Below are 25,481 nucleotides of genomic sequence, written 5' to 3'. Positions count from 1 at the left end.
AGATACAAATTCTACAGCATAACGGGGCCCGGTGAGATGGGCCGTGGAATCCAATGGGATGGAGGCAGCGAACACGATATGCCCACCCTGGGACTGGCCATAAATCCTGATGTGCCGACGCAGACCTCAACCCCCAGAGCAGGAGGGTCATGGCACGTAGAAGAAGGAGAGGAAGGTCACTATGGTCCTGGGGGAGGCCCACAGCCTCAGCAGTTGCCCCCCTCCAGGTCTAGGGCCTGAGCAGCTACCGATTGCAAGTTAGTGACTCAGAGTAGAAGAGGAGAGGACTTAAAAAAGTCTGGAACCTCCGTAGCAGAATCCCTGTTAGTGAGGAGCCCCCATCTCTGCCTTCTCTGCTGGCGTCCGAGTAGCAGAACTTCCCTAAAGACAAATCAACCCTGAGACTCCTGGCTCCTGGGAAGCGAACAAGGGGCTGCAAGGGGAGGGCCGGCGGATGGGGCGACTGGGTGACAGGCCCTGGGGGGCACTCGAGGGGATGAGCACTGGGTGTTACACTGTATGTTGGCAAATTGACTTCAAATAAAATATAAAAAAAGAGTTAGGGATGCCTGGGTGGCTCAGTGGTTGAGCACCTGCCTTTGGCTCAGGTCATGACCCCCAGGGTCCTGGGATCAAGTCCTGCATTGGGCTCCCTGCATGGAGCCTGCTTCTCCCGCTGCCTGTGTCTCTGCCTCTCTCGCTCTCTGTGTCTCTCATGAATAAATAAATAAAATCTTAAAAAAAAAAAAAGTTGAAATAGAAAAATCACAAGACCTAGGGCCTGGATGTGCGAGCAATATTAAGAGAAGGAATCGCACTTGGCTTCCCTTTCTGGTTCTATGAGATTACTTCCCAGTTCCTTCTCTGTAAACTCTGATACTCTTTCTTCTTTCTTATTCTTACCTGCTGTATTCACTTCATATATATATATATATATATATATATATATATATATATATATATTTTATTGGAGTTTGATTTGCCAACATAAAGTGTATCAATTCCCTTCTTAATTGTCAGGAAAAGGGAAGCAGGTAGGAGGGAATGAATGCTCTCATTCTCTCAACACCAGACCTCCCGACTGGTTTGCATCCACGCCACTGCTCTTGTGCTCTGGTCCCCGTCCGGACCTGGGTGACCCATCCTCGCTCCTGTCTAACCAACCGCTCCATGCACTCACCCCCCCCCTCGCTTCCCCGTTCACCTCCCAAGGGCTGTGCCCGTCTCTTCCTCCTGCACCATTTGTTTGACCATGCATTGGATCATTCTCATGAGCCCCAAAATATGTTGTCATTGCTTCCATTAAAAAAAAAAAAAGTCTCTTGGCAGCGTATTTCCCTCCAGGCACCGTCCCATATCTGCACTTCTCTTCACAGAAAACTATTTTGATGGTGTTTCCTGTAGTATTGTCTTAATTTCCTCATTGTCTCCCTTCTTTATCATTTATTGTGACATCAGTTCCTTTCTTTCTTGTTTTTTTTTTTAATTTTATTTATTTATTCATAGGAGACCAGAGAGAGAGAGAGAGAGAGAGGCAGAGACACAGGCAGAGGGAGAAGCAGGCTCCCTGCAGGGAGCCCGACATGGGACTCCGTCCCGGGACCCTGGGGTCACGCCCTGGGCTGAAGGCAGGTGCTCAACTGCTGAGCCTCCCAGGCGTCCCTCGTTCCTCCCAATGAGGTTTTTCTCCCATTTCTCTATTGAGAACATCCTCTGAAAGTTTTCAGTGACCCATCTTGCCAAATTCAAAGGTCTATCTCTGTCCTTATTTTACCCAACTTCTCAGAAAACCTCTACCCAGTTGATGACTCCTGGCCTACTGGAATGCGCCCGAATATTCATTTGTTTGTGAACCTGTTTGTTTGTTCATTTGTCTGTCTTCACCACTACACTGTAAGGGCCAGCACAGGACTGTGCAACTCTTAGTTCCTGGTCATCCTGTTGTATCCCCAGTGTCCGGAACAGGACCTGGTATGTCCTGGATGCTCAAGTACCAGGTCACTTACCGGGTGATGTAAGCAGTCACGGATCTGAGTAGCAGGCACATGAACTCATCAACGTAGAGTTTATACCTAAAACCGGGATTCTGGGGAGTCAGACTTCTCACTGCGGGTTTTTTTCTAGCCCCAGAACAGGCTCTTCGTTTACACTGACAGTTGAGCTTTGGAATCTCTTTATTTCCGTTTGAAACGAGCCCGTCCACCACGTCCCCTGAACCGCACAGCTTAGTGAGGACTCCCTTCAGTGGACTCGGGATAAGTAAACACATTCAGAGAAGCCGTTAATCTGGGTTAGTGTCCCATGAAAACAAGACCAAATCTCAGCGGCTTTTGTAGAAATATGGCTAAAAACGAGTGAGCCCCATATTCTTGCGTGTGTTCACAAGCAACACTTCTGAGATGCAACAGCCCCCTGCGTGCTGAGCTAAGTGTCCGCAAGAAGTAGAATATGCAAAGCATCTGATTACCGTCCCCCTGTCCTGCCGTCCCCAGCTCATTCCAAAGGTCTCGGTCTGGCTATTGACCTAAATAATCCACCTGGGTGAGGCTGCAGCCAGGAAGTCGGGCTATAGCTCAGAGTAAACTGGTAGCAGAGCTGGGAGGCCTTTTTCTTGTTTTTAATTATTTTCCCCTCCAGAACACAAGAAAGCTGACACATCTTAAACATATGAAAATAATAAGTTCCCCCAAGGGCTCCTGGGGGGCTCAGTGGTGGAGTGTCTGCTTTCAGCCCAGGGCGTGACCCTGGGGTCCCGGGATCGAGTCCTCCATCGGGCTCCCTGCATGGAGCCTGCTTCTCCCTCTGCCTGTGTATCCGCCTCTCTCTCTCTCTGTGTCTCTCATGAATACATAAATAAAATATTAAAAAAAAAAAGTTCCCCGGATTCCGACCCCAATTCCTTTCCAAAAAAGGAAACAAAGCGTTGAGAGACTGGGTTCAAATGCAGTGCTCATTCAGGAGTGTCAGAGACTCCCTCAGGTGGAGACTAGGGGGAGAGAGTTTTAGTGAAATCATTGCAGGCACTTCTTTTCATGCAGATAAAAATGCTGGCTTTTTAGTATTAAGGTTGTGAACTGGCTGGGAGATCTTGGGGGTTTTCTTAAGTTGCTTTATTTGAGGAATTTAGCTACAAGGTGTTTAAGATACATGTTTATAGATAGATGCTTGACTAGAGGATTTGTCCAAGCATCAGTGTACAATTGAGGCCATTTCAGGAAGATCGTTGAGATGTTTAAGAAGTGTTTGTTTTTGTTTTTGTTTTTTTCTTCCAAGGAAATATGTCAAAACAGGAAAAAATGAGCTCAAATAACCGGAATCCGTAATCATATGTGTTTGTTCTCCCCATTTGTTTTTAATTACTATGAACCAACATTTGTTGAAAACTTACGGACTGCTGAATTCTGGGTGAATCTGTCAGTGGATGTCATAGTTTTCATTCTTATGGTGTAATATTTCCTGTACTGAAAAGATATACTAAGAACACCCTGTTAAGCAATGTAGTTGTGGTATGGCCTATGATCAGAGATTTGTAGCCCAATTTTATCCACTTCCTGGGCAGTTATCTTTGAAAAGCAAAGATTTTCCACGGTTGCAGAGTTCCTTGAAAGCCGAAGACGTAGTCTACCTAGAGGCTACCTTCTTTTACTTACTAAGGTGGGATATGCAGTGAACTCACATTTCACGAGGACTTTTTTTTTTCTTTTTAAACAAGATTCAAACAGAAAGATGCTTTTTTTAATTGTGCTAATCAGAGAACTCAAGGCTTGGAATCATAGTTCTGATCGTAGTCGGTGGCTACAAGGTTTTCAGACGTGGTATCTGAGTTGACTGAGAATGGGCCCGATGACCAGGAGAGCCCGGGGTGGTAGGTATCCTGCCCGGGGATGAATAAAGGGGCACCGGAGTGATAGGGATAAGACAACGTGAAGTGCTGATGCCCAGGGAGTGACAGGTGTGACCGAGCGACAGGGGGGCAGTGCTGGGAAAGGTGGGATGCCTCCCAGTTGTTTGTGCAACCTGCGTGACCTGGTAGGTGGGTGAGTGGTGTAGGCCGCAAGCCTTTCTTGCTAGGCCTGAGAACGGAAGCCAGTGGAGACGAGTGAGATCATTCTCCCACCGACGGTGAATTCCAACTCCACGGCTACTTGGTATCTTTCCATCTAAAATAACGTCTCTGGCTGACTTGATTGATTCTCAAGATTTTGGCACTCTGGAAAGTGGGTCGCGTCCTCTGGATGAGAAATACACCCCGATGTTCAATGAAGGGAAAAGTGACAAAGTCATTTCTCAACTTTAGTTCCACTAGATTCTCTAAAAGACCTGGAAAGTTATTTCGTTTCTTTTACTCTCCTCATGCCTCCCGAGTGATGACAGATCTACTTCAAAATTGTGAAGGAAGATAAACAGATAAACATGAAGTGGCCCGTTTTTCCTGCCCATTCATGAGAAATGCCCTGCAAGAGCCGTCTAGACTGTGGGCTCCAGCCGATCATCCCGGGATGCTGGCGGGCTCCGTTCCCATAGGAAGTTCTAGGGAATGTTCTTTTGATTGCTTTAAAACTGTATTCATAGCTAGTCTCTTGTGTGTGGTTGAACTTCAAAATTATTAGTCTTGGCGGAAAAAAGAAATAAATATGTGGGTAGGTTTTCTAATGCTTGAGCACTGAACGAAGACAGAAGAAAAACTAGAAGCTTAGGTTTTTAGAGCCGCTGTAATTTTAGAAATGACAAAACCTGCCATCTCAGCTATAAGCAGTGGAAGACTCAAAATATATAAAGAAAAAATAAAATAAAAGGACTTGCCTGTGGCGCCCAGCTAGGTAGTGACTGAGTCATTCCTCAGCCTCTTGAGCGTAAGGGACCAGTAATCTCTCCCTTTTGACACGCTGAAGACCCGCCTTACTGAAAACTGCACACAAGCAAGATGGAAAATTAGGGAAAGGAAATCAAACTTGAACCTCTCTTTCTCCATTCACCTCTTACATAGATGTTTCTTTAAAGTTAAGGTTTTCAAAAAATAAATAAAATAAAATAAAGTTAATGTTTTCAAATGATTTGAAAGCAATTGTCATGGTAAATATCTACTAAAAGATTGGAAGGATTAATCCTTTTCTTTGGAAAAAGAGCATGGTATAGTAATGAGAATGGGTTCAGACGGTCCTAGGATCACTCTCAAACTGTCCAACTGGGAGATATTGATCAACTTACCCTTTCTCTTGGCTTCCTCCTTGTGAAAATGGACATGAACCTAATCAATAAGGTTCTTATAAAGATTCAATTAAAATATGCAGCCTAGGGCTCCCTGGTTGCCCTATAGTTCCAAGGGCCCTTCTGTGGCCTCCCTCCCATCATCTCCCACCTGGCTCCTTGTTCTGAGCATCTTGCTTTTCTGCTGTGGCTTCTGTCATGTCAGGGGCTCCCAGGGTCCAGCTACACAACAGTAGTTGTATCATTTGGGCATGTCTCTGGGTGTCTCTCCTTCTCTACTCTCTTTGCCCAAGTGGAGGAAAGTAGCTGGTGCTGGAGGTGTTCACACGTGGAAGGCCCATGGACTAAAGCAGAGGTACCATCCTCCTCCACGTCCTTCCCTTGTCTGTTTTTGTGCAACCCTACGTTAGGAATTGTTTTCATGTTTTTAAATGTTTGAAAAAAATAATATTTCATGAAATTCAAATGGCAGTTTCCATAATCCAAGCTCTGTGGGAACACACTAAAAAAATGCATGTAATAACTCAGTGTCTGCTAGAGGAGAGCTGCTATATTATTGTTCTTATTAAGTGAAACTAAACCATTCGTAATCCTAAGTTTTGTAATTTATATGAACTTGCATCTGGCTTATGGAAATTGAGAGGAACAGCTTTAGGCCTGTTTGCTGTTTTTGTTATGGTATTAATTTTATAAAGTCATATCGTATAATTTATACACTATAATGCATAATTATAATTTACAACCTATAATGTGTAATGGAAACTACCTATGCCTTGTTTGTTTGTTTGTTTGTTTGTTTTTATTTAGTGACAGTGGGTGAAAATACTACAGAAAAAATATTCTGAGGAAATATCTCTGCTCTTGAAATTTCTGATAAAGGTTAAACAATTAAATTTCAGACCCACAGGAAATATGACATAAGTAATTTTTTTGAAAATCTGTGTATAGGGCAATTGTGAACAAGTTGCAAACTGTTCTGCTGCCCCACACACCTATAAGTGAAAGTCAATGTTTCAGGAATTTTCATATATATCTCAGACAAATGTTGTACCATGTTCATATTCCTTTAATTTGACATGGTCAAAAATGCAAACCCAGAAGCCAAAATACTGAAGGAGTTGTGATGAGTTATAGTTTGGAAGGTGTGCCTCTACATGAAACATCATCATCATCATCATCATCATCATCATCATCATATTGTTAGAGAAAATCCACAAGCTGAACCAAAATTTCAAATAAGTATTTCTCCCAACTTGTTCACAAATTGACCTTGAATTTCACTTTTTGATTTTAAAGAGCACTTAAATAATACAACGTATTGATATGGCTCTGTTTTTTTCCTTGTGATTGGACTCAAAACATTTAGTAAAGATATTAGCGTAAGCCACCATTTCAAAAATTTTACCACTAGTTTGTAAGATGATTTGTATTCAGTTGTGCAACACAATAGCAAACAGTATTTTCCCCTTCATTTTGGCATGGGCCACCTATTTTTCTGCCAAAAGGAGTGAAATGCCCTTTGTCATGTGAAAATGGTGTCAGGAGGGTATTTGAAGAACAGGAAGGGCACAGTAAGAGAGGATTAGGTAACTGCATGCCTACCCCAAGGTCCTGGGTTTCCCCTCAAAGAGAAAATTTAGCTTGCTTTCTGCTGCTAGGTGACTCTTAACTTTCTGCTTCCCCAATAGCACACTTCATTCTTCTCAGATACAGCATCCTCAAGGAGGGCCTGGGTGTCTTAGTTAGATGTCTGCCTTCAGCTCTGGTCATAAACTCAGGGTCCTGGGATCCAGCCTAGCATGGGGCCCCCTGCTCAGCGGGGAGCCTGCTTCTCCCCCTCCCTCTGAAGCTCCACCTGCTTGTGCTCTCTCTCTCAAATGAATAAATAAAATCTAAAAAAAAAAAAAACAAAAAAACAAAACAAACAAAACCCAGACATCCTCCATCCAAACTCATGCCAACATCTTGTCTAGGTAATTTTCAGTTTGGAGGCCTTTCTTTCCTGTCTTAGATAGCCATGTTTGTCTATGCCCTTCCCTATATTTCCAATATGCAGACTATGAAAAGTAGAAAACCGAACTACAGAACAAAATTTGTATGTTAGTTGCAGAAAATGATTAGCTTGGATTTCTAAGAAATGTTAAAAAAAAAAAAAACTGAGATTTTTCTCTGTGTGAGTCAAAGATATCTTCACAAAATATATCAGAATTTTAAGTCAAAGAAGTGCCGGTTTTGGAAAATGCCATTCATTGTGGAAACGTATACAATTTTGTCTGAGGACTAATCACAGCTTAAAACATTTTAGAATCTTATCTTTGGTGATTGAGAAGGGAGCATTCAGAATCTGTGTTTGGGTTTTTGTTGTTGTTGTTCTTTTTATGGGAATAAGTCTTTTCCCTTTGAAGGAATCTTCTTCGAAAATAGTCTGTGGCGTATATGTTATCATTTTTAGCAATGTGGTTTCTCACTTTTTTAAAAAATGAGGTAAATTCCATAATATAATAAAGTTAACCTTCTTTTGTGGTTAAGCATTTATTCACATGGCAACATAACAGAGTTAATGCTTCCAAGGTGATGACTTTTTGATTTTTGAAAAAGCCAGAATGACTTTTCATGTGTGAGATGCAACATGGATTTTAAAAGTGCATGCGTGTGTGTGTGTGTGTGTGTGTGTGTGTGTGGTCAGTTTAGCACACCGAATCAGGGCCTGGAGGAAGAAGCTACTCAATCTCCCCCGGGAAGGTGTATTGAGTTATGTGGGTCTTTTAGGTTCATCCATCTCAATAGTGTTTTGGTATTTAAATTCCTCCTAGACCAGAGGTTCCTAACTCTGAGGGATTACTGGAATCTCCTAGCAAGAACTTTTAATTACAAGCTCCATCTTTGGGTACAGGGGCAGGAAATAGCATTTCAAGTTACTTCATGTGATTTTGATGTAGCATATCCAGCATTAATTTGTGAATCTGCATTTGGGAAATATATCCTTAGAGAATTTCTAAGCAAATTCCCTAGAGCCTTGTCTAACAAATAACCCAAGGAGGTTTGAATGCCTATGGTGACTACAAAATTACTACTTGCCTAAGTCCTTCATATTTTTTTGGAATAGGCTTGCCTGCATCGAAGAAACCAATATTAAATGAAAATATGCATCTATCCATTGGGATAAATTCTATTACTTGGGGACCATGTAGAATAAATGTAATTCTTAATCCATATAATAGCTCTTCGACTGTTGTAAACTATGGCAGACACCACCATTTGAGTCATTTCTTATTTAGAAAATATCTCTAGTTCTTTAAGCATTTCTTTATGTGACTTGGTTTAAAATCTGCCCCTTTTCTTTGCTCTTCTCTGAATTTATCTTTTAGATTTTCCCAGAAGTGTTGAGTGTTTAGACTCAACACAAGTCCCAATAGGGATGCTACATGGGTGTGTAACCAACCTGTACAATCCCATAGGACCCCCACGTGTTTTGAAAGGTCCTCTGCTTAGTTTAATGTTCTATGGTCACTGACTTCAAATTTGTAATGGTTTTTGAACAAGAGCCTCCACATTTCCATTTGCAGTAAGTCACACAAATTATGTAGTCATTCCTACGTCCCAGCTCTGGTGTGATCGGTCGTCCAACGATTCATTGTCCATGTGCTCTGTAACTAATGTAGCCTGAATATATGTCATCTGTACTCCAGCAGCCACCTCACTCTTCAGTTCATAATCTACTACCAAATGCAACTCTGAGCTCTGTTTCTACCATGTACCTGTGCCTCTCTCACGCTGGATTTTTGAAATTATTGTTGGAAATAAATAGAGGATGTTGCATGAGTTCTGTTAAGCATGGATCCTTAAAGATTTGGTCCATGTTTCCAGACTACTGAGATCTTTTTACGCTCCGATTGTGTCATGCAGCATTGTTGTCTCTCTTCATTGCATGCCACCAGAAGGTTTCTTCTAACCTAAGAAACATAATTTTACATTTGGGCCAACTTTTATTTTCTCACAGGAAGCTATATGCATTAGGCACGTCTTTTACCCAGTACATTTTCTGATGTATCTCATTGTGCAGTAACAGATTCCAGAGTGAGTTTACGGTAAGATCACTGCACTGGTAGGAACACGTTAGTTCTGTTTTGTGTTGTTGGAATAATGTGATCATTGACTTTACATTTATTATTTTTCCATCATCTCTAAAGTGAAGGAGATACCATGGCATCTCCGTGAAGTCTTGCTAATCTCTGACATTGTAGACATTTGTAAATTTGTGGAATGCCTCCAGAGAGATGGGACAGTATAAATGATTTCTATTATGGATTTACTTGGCACATGGAAGGCCTGAAGCTTCAAACCTCAAAAAAAAAAAAAAAAAAAAAGACAGTTCTTCTGTTATGGTTCCATAGTCTGAAGGAATCGCACTACTGAAATCTCAAGAAGTGGTTGGTAGCAGTTAAAATGGTCCTTTAGGGGATCCCTGGGTGGCGCAGCGGTTTGGCGCCTGCCTTTGGCCCAGGGCACGATCCTGGAGACCCGGGATCGAATCCCACATCAGGCTCCCGGTGCATGGAGCCTGCTTCTCCCTCTGCCTGTGTCTCTGCCTCTCTCTCTCTCTCTCTCTCTCTCTGTGACTATCATAAATAAATAAAAAATAAAAAAATAAAAAAAAATAAAATGGTCCTTTAAAAAAAAAAGCACCCAGGAATTGTGCTCCCATGCATGTATATCTGTATATCTACATGTGTAGTCATTCATTCATCAAAAAGTATTATGTGTGTAGTTTTGCCAGATGCTGTTGTCGATGCCAGAATTACGGTAGGAAGCACCACAGACAAATACCTGCCTTAACAGGCTTACAGTCTGGGAGAGTGGGAGAGAAGACCAATAACAAATTAGATAATGAGGTAAAATAAACCATGTGCTCAAGAAGATAGCGAGGTGAAAATATTATATTAAAGCTAGAGCAAAAAGTCAAGCAGCAAATACATGAGGGGGAGGTAAGGAAGGGGATTTCAAGTTTAAATATTGTGTCCAGAGAAGTGCCTACTGAGAAAATGACCAAGACCTACAGGAAGTAAGGTGCGGCGAGCTGTAAAGATCCACGAGCAAGGGCGCCCCAGGCAGTGCAGACAGAAAGAGCAAAGGTCTGGAGGTGGAAGCTCACTTGCAGTGCCTGAGAAACAGCAAGCAAACCAGCGCTGAGGGGGGTGTCAGAGGAAGAGGAGGACCGGACGTCATGGGAAGCCGAATTTCATAAGCTATTGTTGGCTAGTTTGAGGACTTCAGCTTTGATTCTGAGTGAGCAGCATTCGGTGACTTGCTCTTTGATAGAATTCCTGTGGCCTTTGGCTTGAGAAGGGTCGAGGCAAGAGCAGAAGCAGCAGGTGTATTAGGAGGTGACTGGATGAAATCCCACGGTCAGATACTATGTTTTCCATAGTTCCAGTTATAGTTAGCACCCTGCACCATCTGTATACTGGTCTTCTGTTTTGAAATTTATTCACTCAAAAAAAAAAAATTCACTCGCTTACAGCTGTGTAATAACTGTTGACTGATACAAAATGCGATAGTTGTTGCCCTAGGCTGAGGTTATATGATTTTGGCTGTGAAAGCACACGTGACCTGAGATGCCTCGTCTTCCCTATCTTCATAAACCCACGACAGTTCAGTTCAATCAGACAAGGGTTTATTGAGCATTTGATGTCTGTCAGGCGCAGTTCCTGTTATTTGGAATACAGCAGAGAACAAATGAGGCTCATGTCCCTGCCTTCATAGAGCTGCATTTTAAAAGAGAGAAAACAGGAAAATAAGGAGCACAGTCAATAAGTGATCAAACTCGTTAGATGATTATGAGTGAAATTGAAATAAAAATCTAAAATGTAGACCAAATTAAGGGTATAGGTCAAGTCTTGGTGTTAATCGGATATTCTGGATACTAACAAAATGAAGTTTATGGGCACCTGGGTGGCTCAGTGGTTGAGTGTCCACTGTCAGGTCAGGTCATGATCTGAGGGTCCTGGGATCGAGGCCCGCATCGGGGTCCCTGCAGGGAGCTTGCTTCTCCCTCTGCCTGTGTCTCTGCCTCTCTCTCTCTCTCTCTCTGTCTCTCATGAATAAATAATTTTTAAAAAATGAAATTTAAGCAATACTTTAAAGAGGTCAGGCATGGGGATTTCTGGGAAAGGAATATTTCAGGCAGAGGAAAAGAAGCACTGACAAGCAACACAAAGTGCAAAAGCCCCGAGGGAGAAACATGACTGTCATGTTCGGAGTATAGCAAGCAGATCAGCATGTCTAGAGCAGAGGGAGCCGTGGAGAATGAGTGAGGTGTAAGCTATGAGGAGATGTGAAAGCCAGATTACGTAGCTGCTTGAAAGCTCTTCTAGAGACTTTGGATTTTGCTTTGCATGAAGTGGGATGCCAAGAGAGGAAGAATTATGATCTGACTTAAGCATATCAGTTTGGCTTGTGTTCTACTGGGTTATAGGAGGACAGTCAGGAAAGCGGAGAAGCCAGGTAAGAAGTTGTTACCGCCGCGCAGGTCAGAGATGGTGAAGGCCCAGTGAGGATGGGAACAGAGGTGGTGAGAAGTAGTCGTGTTCTGGTTATGTTTTGAGGGTGGATCCAATAGGATTTGCTGACATACTGGATATGGGGTCTGAGACAAAGATAAGAGGACAGTAGCATTTGGGGGCCTGGGAGGGTAGGATTGCTACCACCAGCAATGTGGAGGATTCTAACCAGCATTAGGGGACTATCAGTCATCGTACTTGGGACAGGATACTCCTGGACGTCCACATGCTTATGCAGGCAGTGAGTCTGTGAGTCTGGAGTAGAAGCGAGGGTCTGTACTGAAGATATAAATAAGAGAGTCATCACCTTAGAGTAGTTGGAGCCACGAAACAGCGTGAGGTCTCTAAATGAGTGTCTGAAGATAGAACAAAGGAGAAGTTCAATGCCTGGGCCCTGCAGATTCTCACTAAATGTTTTGGGAAAGAAAGAGAGGGATGGAAGAAAAAAAAGAAAGGGCAGATGGAAAGGAAAGGAAAGGAAAGGAAAGGAAAGGAAAGGAAAGGAAAGGAAAGGAAAGGAACAAGGACAGCCAGAAAGACCCCCCACCACGATCAGAAAGAAGACAGCAATACCTAAGCCCGACAACCCCTCCCTCCCGACCTACCCCAAACACCGCACCCCCCCTCCCTACAACTACTCACAAAGAGGGGAGGAAGAGAGAAACGACTACAGAAGGACGGAGCACCATTAAATTGGACTTGATAACTTCTGGAATATCAGCCAAGATCTGTTATTTAAATAGTTTAAACTCAGTTCAGATTGAAACTGCCCTTTACCCACTGTAGCACGACCTTTTTTCAATGTATTCAAAGTGTACATTCAAGGAAAAAATAACATCATTTTGCCCGACTCCAGTCACTTGGCGGTGACCACATGGAACACAGTGTTCTGGGAAATATGGAGGCTGGACATGGGTTTCATGGAGGAAAAAGCCCCCTGATGGCATAGTGAGGTCGGTCAATGGAGCAAAACAGGAGAAGGGTGGCACGCATACCGCGAGGTGGCTCAGCTTAGTCTGTGCAAAACTCGTAAGTGACAACTCTGTTTGAGGACTCTTACTTTTTTTTTTTTTTCTTTTTTTTTTTTGAGGACTCTTACTTTTAGGATTACAAAGGCTGCTTCTCCCCAAATCTGCAGTTGCCTGCGTACTCTCAAACAAACAAACAAACAAACAAACAAAAAACAAACCTATGTCCCCCAAAATGTTTATATGTGATTTTAGCCAGACTTTGGGGAGTCATCTGTAGACTTTTGTTCTGGAACACCTTCTCCACCAAGTCATAAAGTCTTATAAGATTAACAAGTCTTCTTTCAAAATTCTATGAGCTTCTATATCACTTAATTTGAGGTTTGGTACACTCTACCCTGTTTAGCGTGAGGAGCAGATAGAAATGACACAACACAGTTATTCCACTATTATCATTGTTATAATCACTTCATGGAGAAACTTGCCAGGAGTAATTAAAAGTTATTTGCGACTTCATTGCCTTTTTATTGGCCATTGGCTTTGTAAACAGAAAGCAGCTCAGGCCAAGTAGCCCATTTTCATATACTTTCCTGGGTTTGATGCACTTATAAAACCTTTCATAACCAATATAGTAAACTGGACTAGCTGAATCGATCCTCTGAAAACAGATGGTAATTCCAAACATTGCTAAACAGGGCTATATTTCTTTCCTAAAATTTTAAATTTATACATAAATGATGTGCAACTGCTCTTAGATTGGCTGTATCCATAGCCTTCTGCCATCTCAGAAAGAGAATCAATAACCTCTTGTTTAATAGTGATATGATTTTGCCATCAAGAATTAGGCGAGGGATGAGACACAAAGAACATTCTGGAATCTAACTACTGCCAGAAAGTGTGTCTTAGTTTTAATTAAACTCAAATGAAACTCATTGTTGTGTGGCTTTCACATCCACATAATCTACATTAATTGCCTCCATATAACAAGTCCATCTCTCTGGGTACTTGAGACCCATTTTCAAAACAAACTCTTCCTGGTTATTACACTGGCAAGCCATGGTCTTCAACCTCGAAGGTCCATTGGAGGGCTAGTGAGGCTCTTTCAGAGCCCTAAGGGATGGTTTGTAGCCAGCTGTTTGGAAATTCCAAAGCAAAGCATTTCTGCCACACTTTGTAGAGGGTTCTAAACTCGAATCTTCCTGAGGTCAGGTGATTGGGCAGTTTGTCACGAATGGTAAGCACACATTTGCCCAATGCCGTTGGAGACATTGATCCACAAAGGGGATCAGGCAAGTCAGGTTGCCCAGCTCTAGCCTGGAAGTCCCAGATTCCACGTGTTTAAGTGGATATGAAGCGGCTTCTGGAGAAGACAGGCATCCCACCGACAGCTTACAACTGTGGGAGAGGCCTGGCATTCACGCAGGCGGGCTTCCACTGGCTTTGCAATCTTCACGGTGGGAGCTTGGCCTCGTGTCCTCCTCTCTTTATAGCTTATGGATCCACTTTTGGTTAGCATCCCCGGGCACGAACTCCAGAGCCCTTCTTCGGAAGTGAGATTTTATTTTAGTTTTTGTTTTTTTGTTTTCTTTAGAGAGTCCCAATTCACTTCTATTTAAAAAAAACAAAAAAAGCTATTTTTACTTCTTAAATACTTTCCCCCAGGAATTAGAAGAGTCCATGGTTAATATAATATTTTGTGAAATTCTCTTTAGTTTTCTGCCCCAATTTCTCAATGTATTTCTTGGTTCTTCCTAGTTTGGCAGCATGGCTAGCCATATGCATTATGAAGTGAGGTTTGAAAATATTTTGAAGTCCTGTTTATCTGATTTATTCCAGTTTAAAAATATGACACTTAAGGAAGGTTTTAGCAATGGTTGTAATGCATTGACCAGAAGTATTAGCCATATTGGGGAACTTGCTAGAAGCTCCCCTTCTGGACTTACTGAATCAGAAAGGGATGGGAATCCTTGGACTTACTGAATCATCTTGGGATGGGACCTAGCAATTTGTGTTTTCACAAGTCCTCAGGGTTAGCGTAATGCTCCCTGAACTTTGAGAACCATTGGTATCAGATAGTGTTTCTCAAATTTTCATATGCATAAGAATTGCCTGAAGAGCTTGTATGGGGTGTGACCAAACATCTTTATTTTTAACACTATAACAACACCCAAGCTGATGCATCCTTTCTACACCAAAACGTTTGTGAAAAATAGGTTTGGTGTAATTATATGACTTTCTTTTACAAAGTAATTTAGTGCTTTGAATCAAACCACCAAAAGTGTTATTTGAGAAATTGGAAAAGAAATACGTTTCTTTTTTTATCTCTTATCCTATAACTATATGTGGTCTTATCCTATAACTATTTTTATCTCTTACCCTATAACTATATGCTCTTTACTATAGTTAGATAAGATACCAAATCATATTAGTTCAATGCATTTACTAGGTTTTATTTTAGTTTATTTTTTGGCATTTAAAACATTTGAGAGAAAAAAAGAATAAAAAGGTTTTTATTGGGAAATTATGTGTGTATATATACACACACACATGCACACACATATATATCTCACATTTACAGCCTATGTGTGTGTATGTATATGTTTATATGCAACTGTAGAGATGCACTTACATATCACAATGCACACATATAATTGGATATTCCTTTCGTGTGATTGCGCATTGTTAAAACACTTCGTCCTTTGTAAAATCTATGAAACTGAATCATTTGCATTGTGTTTCTTAAATTTCCTTGTTAAATTTCCTTCATGAGGAAACAGCCCTTTGAGCATTTTGACAATTGATTCACTGGTATAGAGGACTAAATTCAGGTTACTCAACATTCTATGGATATTTTATGATTAATGAAGTTGGAATAGTGGGTTATTTAATACAATATCACGTATGGCCAAGGAAGAACTGACTAGATGTTTTCATAAATCCTGAAAGAAACACAAGTCATATGAAAGTCCTTTTGTTTCCAAAACAGAGGAATAACTCAATTTTAAAGCACCATAGAGGACGCGATACTATTTCAAAATGATTTACCTTCTCGTTTTTCCCTGCTTTCCCCACTTGTTTTCTTTTCATTTCAAAATGTGAAGTTTTAAATAGGGATAATGTTGCTGATAGACGTTTGTTGTGATCACAAGTTATAATAAACTCCTGCTGATTTCACTGCATTGGAAATGTACAAGGTGATATCTCGTGACTGAAATATTTTTGGGAGAAAGATTTTGTTTTGATTTTGGTTATGATATTATAAGGTCCTATTCCAAGTGTAAAATTTTGACCCTGAAACTAAAATTATGGCTTTGCCAGTTTTTTCAGACTGCTATAACAAAATATCATAGGCCAGGAAACTTATAGACAACAGAAACACATTTCTCACAGTCCTGGAGGCTCCCTAGTCGAAAATCAAGGCACTGTCAGATTTAGTGTTTGGCAAGGATCTGCCCCTTGGTTCATAGATAGATGGCTGTCTTTTTCCTGTGCCCTCAACATGGAAGAAGAGATGAGAGCTCTGTGGGATCCCTTTTATTAGGGCACTCACTCCATTCATCTGTGCCCTGTTTATTAACTGTTTTGGGATGAGCACTCTCTCTCTGTCCTATCTAGAAATTTTATGATTTTTAAGGGATTTGAGGTTTTAGGGAACACTGTGTTTTTATAGAGACAATTTTCTTCTGGTCCATCAAGAATATTTTGTTAAAGGAATAATTTTAAAATATGGTTCTAAAAAATAAATAAATAAAAATAAAATAAAATTTGGTTCTACTTCTTAGAAAATGAGATTTACTGACTATGTTTAAAGCCCTTTCTGGTGACCAGTGAATTTGTAGAGTTGTTCAAGATAATACTGGCATGTATTTATTTTTTTTAAGATTTTATTTATTTATTCATGAGAGACAGAGAGAGAGAGAGAGAGAGAGAGAGAGAGGCAGAGGGAGAAGCAGGCTCCATGCAGGGAGCCCGATATGGGACTCAATCCCAGGTCCCCAGGATCACGCCCTGGGCTGAAGGCAGGCGCCAAACCGTTGAGCCACTCAGGGATCCCAATACTGGCATGTATTATTAGGAAAAGAAAAAAACAAGTCCTGTGATTGTACAGTGTCAGTGATTGTGTTGGCTGTGTCTTTCCCATAGACAATTTCAGAGAAAAAAGGTGACCTCTTAACAATTATAGTAAGAAATTAATCGTTATTATCCTACCAAACATTTGATTTAAACCTCAAATACAATAATTGAACAAATATTTATTGAATTCCTACTATGAAGCAGATGCTATTCTGAACACAGCAATAAAACATAGAACACAGTCCCTAACATAAAGAATCTTAGCATTTTGAGAGTTGATCATATGGAAACATTAAATAACAATTCAAAGCAACATATCTTACAAATGACAAGCCAGGAACAGTTAAATTATGTAAGAGTTTACGTCGGGCTCCCTGCATGGAGCCTGCTTCTCCCTCTGCCTGTGTCTCTGCCTCTCTCTCTCTCTGGTCTCTCATGAATAAATAAATAAAATATTTTTAAAAATTGTGTAAAAGTTTAGAAAAATGGAAAGATTAAGTAAAATCAGAATGTGGGACTTGAGAGATGCCTGGGTGGCTCAGCAGTTGAGCACCTGCCTTCTGCCCAGGGCGTGATCCTGGGGTCCCAGATAGAGTCCCACATCGGGTTCTCTGTATGGAGCCTGCTTCTCTCTCTCTGTGTGTCTCTCAGGAATAAATAAATAAAATCTTAAAAAAAAAAAAAAAAAAAGAATGTGGGACTTGAGTTCCAATTTGAAGAGAATTCTAGAAGATAGGTCAAATTTGAGGAAATGCAAGGACTAGGTTAAGGGGGTTCTATGAAGGGAAATAACCGGAGTAAAGACATAAATGGAACTTATATATTTAACAGAAAGTGACAAATTATCTTGGTTAGATCAAGAGACATGTGGAGGAATCACAGGAAAAAAAACATAGATATTGGCTATGTAGAATTAGGCCACATTTTTGGGGTTAGAAAGCAGAACTTGGAAATCCCCTTACCTGTATTCTGGTTCCTATAAAACTTTTTTAATTTTCTATGAGAAAATATACAAATAAATGACCTATCCAATAATACATGAAAATAAATCGCCTTTGTTTTTCATCGAGCAAAAGTTCTCTCTCTGTTAAATAAAGTGATGAAGTGTGTACACATGTATCCAAGTAAACTCAAGCACATGGATTTGCATGTGAGTGTTGGAGTTGTCATTTATCACAATAAAGGTTGTAGCTACCCGGCCAATTAGGCACGAGGAGAGCAAAGACTGGGTAAGGTGTGCTTTGTCTCACTCTGCTTCTGAGACATCTTCGTCTCCTGTGCTAATCAACAGTGACATGTTAAGTCATCCTGAGTGACAATTACAGACCTCTCATTAGAGGAAATGATTGCACAGCTAGGCAGATTGATGAGCTGATTGGTGTTTCCTCAGAAACTGAGCTCCTCCCCACCAGCCTCCTTTTGACAACATTGCTGAATTTTATCAAATATGTATTTAAGGCAATTCAGGTAAAGCATCCTCACTTGGCAAACAGGTTATGATTGCTTAGAAATTTATGCTGAGAGCAGAATCTAACGTACCTCTCTGAAGTGTAATAATAGTCATCATACCGAGAACACTGCACTTTCTTGGAGTGCTTTCCACCCTCATTTTGTGCAACGGTGTGTGTAGTGTTGAGGGTCAGGCTCCACATTTTGTTTATACGTGGAAAATGCAGGAAGTGGGCCAAGCGCTTCACTGATGGTAGCCCGGCCAATTAAAAGTGAGATGTCAGACTCAAACTTCATTTCAAACCTTGTACTTCCAATTGCAGGTGCCTTCAACTAAAATATGGTTCACTCTTTTCCACTACCAAGCAGTTGACTCTAGCCCTGGAAAAGAGGTTCTTAAACTTGAGCTCCCAACAGAATCACCTGCAGGTCATGTTAAAACATAGAGCACTGGGGTCTATACCCAGGGTTTCTCAGTAGGTCCAGGGTGTGCCTTGATTTATTTACGATTCTAAAAACTTCCTGGGTAATATGCTAAGGTAGATGGTGGTGCTGCCGGTCTGGAGACCAAGAACCACTGCCTTAAAAGAAAGACTGTAGAATAAATCTCACCTAAAGGAGTGTCTTCTTGGTGATCGCACTCTGTTGTCCAGATAGTCGGTTTCTGAATGTTTCCCTGGAAGCTTTCCTGGATTCTAATCCTACATGATCTGACATCGTTTTGGGCACGGTTTGCCCTCGTACCTGAATAAATGTTTTATTTCTTGCTTTGCTTTGACTTTCTTGGCATGCTAATGGTCTCTCTCCATGAGCCAGGCAGGCAATTCTATAACTAGAAAAACTCAACCAATTGTGTTTTCGTAGATTGGTTTTCTGATTTGCTGTTATCTGGGCCCTGATACAATTACACTGTGCTTAAATTCTCAGTGGCGTCAATATTTGTTGAACCATTCTAAATGTAACTTTGGTCAAACTAATCAGCTCAGCCTGTCTTTTTGATGGATGGCCCAGCTGTCAAAACACAGATATATTCATTGTCCTCAAGAAACTATCTTAGATATGAATTATGCTGATTAGTCACAAGATAAGATTGATCCTTGAGATCTTTCTACTCCAAAATGGCCATGCATGGCCTTGAAGAAAATAACTAAGAATGAGTCTAGTGAGCGAAGGCTATGAGGTAAAATATCATCCCTGTTCCAACCATGTACATTACTCATATATGTTTCAAAAATATTTTATTTCACTCCTACTATGTGCCAAACACTCTTCAATGTGATGGGAACACAGCAGTGATCTAAAGAACAAGGTCGCGGAACTCATGTTCTCACGAGGAGACATAGATTAATAAGGACATAAACAAGGACATAGATTAATAAGTAGGAAAACCTTAGAGAGCTTAGATGCTATGAAGTAGCTAAAACAGGATAACGTGACAGGGACCAGGGGTGTGGAGCAGTTTAAGTAGAGAGAGAGATCTATGTGGGTCTTTCTGAGGGGGTGGACTTTGGGCTGAGACCTGAGGGATACAAAGCAGTCATCCATCTGTATCTCTGTGGGGTAAAGGTAATGGTGAGTTTTAGAGGGATGGCAAAGGAATTACTTTAGGAAGACGTAACAGAAAGTTGCAAGAGCTTTGAGTCTGAAGCTGAGGCCTTGTTACTGTGGGAAAAGAGTTTGAGGAACTCCTGGGTGACTCAGCAGTTGACATCTGCTTTTGGCTCAGGGTGTGATCCAAGGGACCTGGGATCGAGTCCCATGTCAGGCTCCCTGCGAGGAGCCTGCTTCTTCCTCTGCCTGTGTCTCTCCCTCTCTCTGTGTGTCTCTCATGAGTAAATAAATAAAATATTAAAATAAGAGTTTGATTTTCTTAAGAACACCAGAGAATCATGGAGAGGTGGCAACATCTGCTTTACATTAGAAAAAAATGTTACTCTGACTCACGCATGGAGAATGCATTGTAGGAGCATCATACTAGACTGGTTAAGAGGTGAGTTCATCGGGCTTTTGTTTCAGACATTGACCTTGAATTTACATCCTGTGGCTTCTTTAACTAAAAGGTTGCTTAGTTATGTCCACCTAAAGGTCTTAGCTTGACCATACCAGGCATTTGGCTCTTGCCCTATATAAAACATTGTATAAAACATTGTAAAAAAAAAAAAATGTAGAAGCTATTTTGGTTGAGAAAGGACGTGTCTTCTGCGGAGAAAAGACAGTGACCTAGGGTGCTATCAGTGGATATAGTGAGAACTGGTTAGATATAGTACCTATTCTGGAAGTGAATCTGAAAAAGCTGATTGGGAAATCAATTTTGGGGGTAGAGCAGATGCTATTTGTTTCCTGTCCAGGTACCCTTTGAGAGCTGGTAAATCACCTCTAGCTGTTGGGAGTGTGGGTCATCTAAGAGCTTAAGTTGCCTCTCTGTTGATTGACCTAGAGATTGGGTGGCTCTCCATTCCATGTAAGGCCACATTTTTGCTTTTCCCCACTCTCCATTCATCTCCTCTCATTCTCTTTCTCCCTGCAGCAGTGGTTTTCCAAGTATGGTCTTTGGAAAAGTAGCATCAACATCACCTGGTAGCACGTTAGAACTATAACTTCTCAGATTCCACCCTAGACCTACGTGGAAATTCTGGATTTGGAGTCTAGTATTGAGTGTTTGAACAAGCCACGAAGGTGATTCTGATGCATTCTCAAGTTGAGAACCACTGCAATGAAGCAATCCCCCAATAAACAACTTGAATGGGAATTTCCTTTCATGTTCCACACTGGGAAATGCAACCAAATACAAAGAATGAAGGAAAAACAAGAAATGAGAGTGAGTCCTAGGTTTGTGGCTTGAGCATGTAGTTGACTTATAGTTCAGTTAGCGAAGATGAGAAAGACTTAATGGGGGAGCGAGATTGAAGAAATCAAGCATCCTACTTTGTACTCGGTTAAGCTTGAGGTACTTATGAGACATCCAAGTGGGAATGCCAGGGAGGTAATCAATACAGAAGTCCAGAATTCATGTGTAAGGTCAGGACTGGGATATTAAATATCAGAGCCTTCACTATATGGGTAATAAGACCTATGAATAGATCCTAGACAGATAAGAAAAGAGGGTAGAAGGAATCTTTAATGTTTGCATGTATTGAAAACTGTACACAGTAGGTCTATGGGACTTCTTTGTCTAAGATTGTATAACATAATCACATGGGTTCCAAAAAACTGTATCTGGAACAGAACAAATAAGAGTTAAATGTATTAAGAATATGGCTATCTGTAATGTGGGAGCAAAGGGTTTGACAGTTTTTGCTAATTACTAATTAATTCAAAGTTGATTTGGCTTTAAGGATATATAAAGATTTTTTTTTTTTCACCTGCTAGGTGCAGAAGGCTCCTTATGGAAGATTCTACACACACACACACACACACACACACACAAATACACCCACACATGCATGCGTGTGTGCGCTTGATGTCAGTAAAGCAGAGCTCAGTGAGATATCCTGTAGGCAAGTTTGATCCATGCATCCACATGTGAAATGTGAGGCAGAGAAATACAAAGATGGAAGCTGGAGGAGGATATCCTGGAGATGAAAAATTTTGCACAAACATAAACATTACTATGATCATAAGGAAAGTGCTTCACTGCAAATAATTTTTATATTTTTTATAGTCACATTATTAAAAATTAAATTTAAGTGTGCCCAATAGCTCTTCGAGTGCCTTAAATAATGCTGCTTCCTTTCTAACATCATTTCTAATTTTTCCTTTAGTCATGAGTTCAGTAAGAGAAAGTAAATCTTATGATTAAAAAAAATCATATATCATATCCAGGATTTTTCATTACTCAAAAAGCCTATTAAAATACCACCCACATTGCACACATGCTCGTCTCAATCGTGTCAATTACTTGCGATGCAAAATTTAACCCAGTTCCCGGAAGCAGATTGTTGGAACAGATTTTAAGTATTTTTCTACTATTTAGGGACTAGCACAGGTGAGCCAGAACAGGAAACATGCAGGGACTTTTCAGGACTGACTCATCTTCCAGGAGTGATTTTTCTGTAGGCAACCCGAGTCCTTTATAGAACATTAGCATAATATAGCATGGTGCTTAAAAGCATGGGTTCTGAAGTCAGATGGGATAAATTAGATTCACCACCGATAAACTATATGACCCTGGACAAGGAAATTGATCTCTCTGTGTTCAATTTTCTTGTCCAATAAGTGACAACCTCATAGGGTTATTGTGAGGAGTAAACAGTAGAACAGTTGTAAGGCACTTAGTACATTTCTTGGAATATAGGAGGTCCTCCGTAACACCCTGAAGTTCATACCCATTGCCCGTAGTCTCTGAGTTACAGGAATGCCCGGTTAGTGAAATGTGTCATTAGCTGAGCGGGTGTCGTCTGCCTGCCTTAAGAAGGATAAACTTCTGTTAAGACTTTGTATGCTATTAATTGATGTGGGATAATATAACAAATAAGCATGCAATATGTTATGTAGTGATTTGCTAAGAAAAATGCAAATTGGGTGAGGGGTGAAGATCGATGGAGAGTTTTCCATTTGTTTTATTTTATTTTTAGTAATACATTGTTATTTGACCATCAACATGCCATGCAGTCCTTCTGCTTTCTAGTTTCTCCACTTAGCATCTGGGATTAGGGGAAAAAGAGGAAGTGAGATTTACACGTCCTAAAGGCCTTCCAGTTGTTGGTTGGGACTGACCCAGGGTACTGTGTCGTCACGCAATGTGGAAGTCCTCCTCTGTTTAAAAGGACTCATCCTCAGTTTGCTTTAGCTAATATACGGTCCCCTTGTGTTTTTTTCAACACACACACACGTAATAGTTTGCTTCCTAACTCCCACAGTATCGTGTGGCACATTACAAAGCAGTTTGCAATCATTTTCTCACATTAACTCACCATTTTGTTCATTGTTTCCTTCATTGACTATGTTTTGAGGTTGTACCATACGCCAAGAACCATGCTGGAAGATTTAGATCAGTATTAGTATCCCTCCTCACAACAGAGGAGAAGTGGAGCAAATGAATATGAACTCACACAAAGACAAAGAACAGATCCATATAGAGACTTCATCTCTGAACACCTATTGTGTTGCAATATATTGCAATATTGTGTTGCATCTTTTATTCACGTGCCGTCCTTGGGAACTCAGAGAAAGGCAGGCCTCCTTCATGTTTGTATCTCTGTGATGTCTATGAGACAAGATGGTCTGATTTTGGTCATTAGAACTCTTTGAATAAGGAGTTCTGGATGAATGGTTCAGGATTTATACTTTATAAGTAGTATATTCCATGAAGTAACTACAAAGAAAAATATTCCTTGGTCAAGGCAAGAGTAGAATTTGCCATTATAGAAAGTCAGTTTTCTGCCTAACACAATGAAAAGATCTGTCCAAAAGGTATTCATCTGTGCTAACATCTGACCTCCTTCTTGAGAAGATGTCAGTGAAAAATGAACTCACGGAGATGCATCCCAGTTCCCTTGGGGGAAGAAAGACAGAGAGGACACAGGAATAAGCTTGAAAGCAGACCCTAGGAAAGTACTGGGAGCCATTTCCAACAATGGTTCTCATGTGCTACCAGGAAAAGGCAATACATCTCAAAGAACACTAAGCTGCCCAGTCAGCTTGCATTTCCTCATCAAACCCTTCCCTCTGACCTGTAGGAACTCTGAAATTGAAAAAGAGAGGTGTATATTGACACTTCTATAAAATGAACCATAGTAAAAGGCAGCAATCACCTATGGATGATCCCAGCAATTCTCCTTGACAGGACAGAGGAAACCATCTTAATACAAAGCAGCAATGACCAAATGCAGCAATGCCCAGCCCCTCACCCGAAATTATATTGTGATCCCAACGGGAGTCCATCCCCGATCCCCCAGGAAAAAAGACCCTGCGAAACTCTGCAGTAAACACTTAAGAGGCTGCAAACCTGACTCCAGGATCAGGTAAAGCACGACTTCTCGAAAACAGGGAGATTAGTTAAAATACTCAGGTTCCATGTAGAATGCTAGTTTTCCATCAGAGGGCATAGTACAGACCCAACAAAATTGCCCCTTCAATGGAAGCAATGGCAAATGGCATAAGTAATGGCATTGATTTCAGTCATCCTTTTTAGGAAGTTGATTAGTTTCCAGCAGGTAATAAGATCCTCCACGTGGTTCACTTCTCTGAGGAAGCATGCATTGAAGAAAAGGTACCGCTAGATTTCTTAATGGACTATAGTGCTATGCAGGGGGAAATGTTTAATGAAGAGGCTCTGGGCTTCAAGGAATTAGGCTTTAATTCTCCCCATCTCCCCCCCACACATATGTTGGTAGATGCTTCTTTTTGTCTCTCTTGCAGAGGTTGGGTGCTTCAGGAGTTGGTACACTTGGTCTAATTGTCTCTTGTGGAAAGCTAGATGTAGGACGATGCAGATGGCTGAACTGCAACCGGAATAAGTGGTGATGGAGTGGGGGACTTCAATGAGAATTCAACAGTCACTGTGATCGAAAGTGTGTGGGGGGACGCCTGGGTGGTTCAGTTGGTTAAGCATCTGATTTTGGTTCAGGTCATGATCTCAGGGTCCTGGGATTGAGCCCCGAGTTGGGCTCCCTGCTTAGCGGGGCATTTGCCTTTCTTTCCCCCCCTGCCCCACCCTTGATGGTGCTCTCTCTGTCTCACGCTCTCCCTCTCTCAAATAAATCAGTAAAATATTAAAAGAAAAAAAAAAGAAAAGAAAAGAAAGTGTATGTGATGGAGCTCTCTGCAGAAGATCAATGCAAAAAGTGGATCACTCCGAGATGTGTGCAGCTAGTGGATGGCTCATTTGGGAGTAGGCACATAGACCCACCAGAGGGTACGGATGCAGGGACAGTCCTAAGGGATTCTGACCTACCATGCAGTTCAGAGTTGGCTTGTCTGATCTCTGGAGGGATTGAGTGGCATGTTGTGGAGCCATGACATTACGAGTAAAATGTATCCGTTTTATTTTATTTATTTATTTATTTTTATTTTTATCTATTTATTTATTATTATTTTAATGTATCCATTTTAATAATTTTTTAAAACATTTATTAAAAATTTAATAATTTTTTAAACAAGACACTTTCTACTGAGATGCGCTTTCACTCTGGAATCTGTTTTTGTCCTTTTTTTTTTCTTTCCGCCCATTTTTGTACATGAAATCCTTCCTGTAACATACATCCAGAAATGTTTTATGTTC

The 25,481-nt window shown here is 41.0% G+C and overlaps 1 protein-coding gene across 4 annotated transcripts in view; it reads left to right on the top strand.

Annotated features, from left to right (window-relative positions):
* DCC (DCC netrin 1 receptor) overlaps window positions 1–25,481 on the top strand; it is a 1,087,181-nt gene that overhangs the window by 432,340 nt on the left and 629,360 nt on the right. The window lies entirely within an intron of this gene.

This window comes from Canis lupus, chromosome 1 (genome assembly GCF_011100685.1).
Source record: "Canis lupus familiaris isolate Mischka breed German Shepherd chromosome 1, alternate assembly UU_Cfam_GSD_1.0, whole genome shotgun sequence".
In the NCBI taxonomy this organism is placed as follows: domain Eukaryota; kingdom Metazoa; phylum Chordata; class Mammalia; order Carnivora; family Canidae; genus Canis; species Canis lupus.
Note: the sequence above shows the minus strand (reverse complement) of the source record. Positions and strands in the feature narration are given on the sequence as shown.